This window comes from Octopus bimaculoides, chromosome 11, assembly GCF_001194135.2.
Source record: "Octopus bimaculoides isolate UCB-OBI-ISO-001 chromosome 11, ASM119413v2, whole genome shotgun sequence".
NCBI lineage: Eukaryota > Metazoa > Mollusca > Cephalopoda > Octopoda > Octopodidae > Octopus > Octopus bimaculoides.
Window position 1 is genome coordinate 22,000,080 of NC_068991.1, and position 4,266 is coordinate 22,004,345.

Consider the following 4,266-nt stretch of genomic DNA (forward strand, 5'->3'; position numbering starts at 1 on the left):
GTTTCGTTAATGAAAAATGTGGCCCCCGTTTTAAAAAAAGATCCAAATACGGACATTATGGTTCGGACAAAAATTTCAGATTTCTGTATTTAGGGTTGAGGTTGGGGAAAAAAGTCAAAATTGTGGGGTAGGTGTGGGGGGGGGGGATTTAACAATGCTAATTTGGAGTGGGGGACGGGCGGAAGTTTTTCTAAGTTCTCACCCAACTGTTTTGAAATGTGAGAACTATAAGATCTGGAAAAATTTCGGGAAAAAAAAAAAAAATGAAACTCCGATTTATATGTATCAGTTATTCTGAAAGTCCGCTGACTGACGTTGATTGAACACAGAGAGAGACAGACAGTCAGTCACGCGACATATATAGATATATCTAGAAATTCCGCTGAGATCGACTTTGCCTTTCATCCATCCGGAATCGATGAAATAAGTACCAGTCGAGAACTCAGGCCGATTTTATCGATTAGCCGCTCCTGCAAAAATCAGGCCTTGTGTCTACAGTAGAAAGTATATAAATCTATCGGGTTAGATGGATAGAGTTGATAAATAGATAAAGTTGTCAGAAGAGTTATGGATGAATAAAATAACACACTTATAAAATTAAAACAACTGCTTAAAATCAGAAAATTACAAAAACTGAACAATAGCTATAGTGAAAATGTCAAGATTGGGCCTAAACTAGTAGTAGAGATGCGATTAGACATTCCAGCCGTGAGCATCTAGTCTTTTTTCCAATGTATCTATTTAAAAACGGTGGTCTGCTGTGATTAGGGTGCGGGCCAGATTTGGTTGCTATTTCTAACAGGTGGTGTGACCACTTAGAGATATCGTCGTTGATTAGAAATTAGTATGAGAATGTTGATTAATGTTCATTAACCTTGCTGTCACCTGGAGAAATATTAGAAAGTATTTTGTTTTTAACAACAATTATAGTAAATCATCTTACCTCCGTATTTTTTAAACTCCTTTTTTTTTCTTTTCAACTTCAGTAAATATTCGATGACAAAAAAAAATGTTGTTTTAATTCGTTATTAGAAAAGTTTAAAATTCACACGAACAATGATTATAGCGTACACATTACTTCGAATAGTGATAGTGTTTCGATTTGGAGGCTGTCAGGTCAAAAACAGTAAACAAACCGCATGTTTTTGTCACATGTATGTACAAAGTTTCCTGTTTCTTGAGAATGAAAGAACGTGTTTATTTCAGTGACGTAGACGCGCAGTTAGCGAAGAAATCTCTGAGGAAATCTGAGAGTTTTGTGAGAAAAATGTTTACTGTGAGTCAGTTATAGAATTTAAAGTTTTGACCTGAATCTCACCATCTAAAGATTGTTTGACAGTATCTCAGCAACTTAAGTTTTTTTGTTTTTTTTAAACTCTCTTTACATTATATATACATAGATATATAAACACACGCACGCGGATAGACAGAAAACATGAAAAGAATCAACTGTCAACAAAAAGCTTTATCCTTATTAGACAATATATAAAAGAATTAAAAATTAAATGCGGTTAAGAAGTTCGGTCTGTTACCATGTCGTTCGGAGTTCAATTTTACTGCGCAGCATCAAAGACAAGAGTTTTCTACAACGGTCCTCTTTGTAGGTTTGATGGATGGCTGTTGATTTTTTTTTGGGGGGGGGGGTACCTGTCTTTGTCGATAGGTACTTTTCTTTTGTCCTGTCAGGTTGTTCTTCCACCTGCTTGGGTGAGAGCCGAGAGGGGTGTCACCGGTTTAGTCGTTGACAATTCAACTAAGAAACGAACAGGACTGGTTTGCTTAATTGATGTTAGCAGATCATTTTTAATGTGACCTGGCTGATAAATTTGTAACATTGTCACGCATTATTCATCTTTTATCATTATCCTAATTAGAAATAGTTTCATTACGCTCTAAGTTCAAATCTTGCCCCCAGATTTCTGTCGTCACTACATTAGGAATAATTATTTTAATTAAAGATCGTGGGATAATAGATTTGCAAATATCGTTAATTAACTACTCCCACCTTTTAAACATTGTATTTCGTCGTTCAAAGTTCAAATATCACAAGGATCGACTTTGTTTTTCGTACTGGAGGATCCATTAAACTGAGTACCGGGTTTAACCCCCCTGAAATGTGTTCTCTTGCTTCCATGGCAGACATCATTATAATTATCAAAATCTCTAACACAGGGTCAAGCATTTTAGGACAGAAGGGAATAATCGGTTAAATTGATATCTGTTAAATATTTGGTATAGATTTAATCGATACCTGAAGAATGAAAGGTAAATTTGACTTAGACGGAATTTGAACTCAGGAAATAGAGAGATGTAACTAGATTCTGCGAAGCTATTTGTCGGACGTTCTTCCAATTCTGCTAATAATAGAAATTATTTATTTCAAATATTAGCATCGATACCAGCAATTTGGTGTGGGCATGCAATCAGATCATTAGGAAGACTGAATTAAGGGAAATAACTCGTCTGGAATACTGGCTTGACTAAATGATTCGAGTAGGTGGTGATGTACTGAATGACATCTTCCAATTTTCCCTTTTATTTAGAGAAAGAAAACTACAACCTAGAGCTTGCATTTACCCCACTCATCTCTTTGGAACTACTTCCTTTTATGATTTATCAATCCATCCCTCATTCTCAATATCATCCCATCCCACTTAATTTTCCACACCAATTACCCTTTTGTTTTTTCAGTTATCTCTCCTTCTCCTCTGAGCTACATCTTAGGACTGCCATATCTCATCTTTAGCACTACTTCTTATCTGCTATCATTCTCATCACACTCTCACACCTGCCATTGACAGTCTCTTCCCCTACACTCCACAACCACCCCTCTGTACCTTTAAAATCCGTCTCTCCCTTTCTCTCTCACTCGAAAACCTCACACATCTCCCAATTTTCTAATTTATCTACATGTTTATTATACTACTGCTCTCCACCATTCCTGTTGTGACAGTTATCACCTCCCTATTCCTGATCCACTCTTATTTCTTTTACCCTCACCCCACCCTTCTACCATACTTCTACCTGTGTTCCATTTACTACAACCTCCTTACCGCAATCTATCTAACGATCTATCACTCTTCTCTCATACCCTTACAGATTTATCCAACCACCCTGCCTGATTTTTTTTCTCCATATTCTTTCTCTTTTGTATTCACCTTCATGTATCTTGAGTGTATACTGTGGCAACTTGCCATCATCATCATTGTCACTTTCTAGCTTCTATTACTCAACCTTTGTTGTTGGCACTCCATCGCTTACGACGTCGAGGGTTCCAGTTGATCTGATCAACAGAACAGGCTGCTCGTGAAATTAACGTGCAAGTGGCTGAGCACTCCACAGACACGTGTACCCTTAACGTAGTTCTCGGGGATATTCAGCGTGACAGTGTGACAAGGCTGACCCTTTGAATTACAGGCACAACAGAAACAGGAAGTAAGAGTGAGAGAAAGTTGTGGTGAAAGAGTACAGCAGGGTTCGCCACCATCTCCTGCTGGAGCCTCGTGGAGCTTTTAGGTGTTTACGCTCAATAAACACTCACAACGCCTGGTCTGGGAATCGAAACCGTGATCCTATGACCGCAAGTCCGCTGTCCTAACCACTGGGCCATTGCGCCTCCACTACTCAACCTTATATAATGTTGAATACCCATGTATCTCTTATACTGCAAGATACCCATGTTCTCCCTCTATTGTTCTTTAGTCTTTCAACAGCTGGCATAAAACCATTTCCCTCTTTCCTTCAACTCCACTCAGTTAAGAGGTCATTTTCTTTGTTATGCAAGTTACCTGACAATCTCACAAGCACCGATGCCACAAAAAAGTACCAGTACACTTTACTAAAGTGTTGGCATTAAGAAGAACATCCAGCAGTAGAAACCATGTCAAAACGGACATTAGAGCTTGACATAATCCTCCAGCTTGTTGCATTATGTCAAACATCCAACTCATACCAGCAGAGAAGATGGACATTAAATGAAATTGACAATGATGCTTTATTGTGCAAAGAAAAAAAATCCCTTTACGTGTATATATGTACGATGGGCATCTTTCAGTTTCCGTCTACTAAATCAACTCACAAGGCTTTAGTCAGCCAGAGTTTATAGAAGACACTTGCCCAAGGTTCCACGCATGGGACCATGCAGTTGGGAAGCCAACTTCTTACCTCACAGCCATGTCTGCGTCCCCCTCCACCCACATATTTATATACTTACATCTAAGTGTGTGTGTGTGTGTGTGTGTGTGTGTGTGTGTGTGTGTGTGTGTG

At 38.4% G+C, this 4,266-nt stretch overlaps 1 protein-coding gene across 3 annotated transcripts in view; it reads right to left on the minus strand.

The window, feature by feature from the left end:
* The window catches only part of LOC106878228 (uncharacterized), a 130,260-nt gene extending 128,907 nt beyond the window's left edge, over positions 1-1,353 (minus strand). For 2 of the 3 annotated variants that reach the window (XM_052971596.1, XM_052971594.1), the window contains exon 1: positions 944-1,353. The gene's annotated coding sequence lies outside the window, so the exon portion shown is untranslated. The remainder of the gene's footprint in view (positions 1-943) is intronic. The other variant, XM_052971592.1, reaches the window with a different exon arrangement.
* Between the last annotated feature and the right edge of the window lie 2,913 nt (positions 1,354-4,266).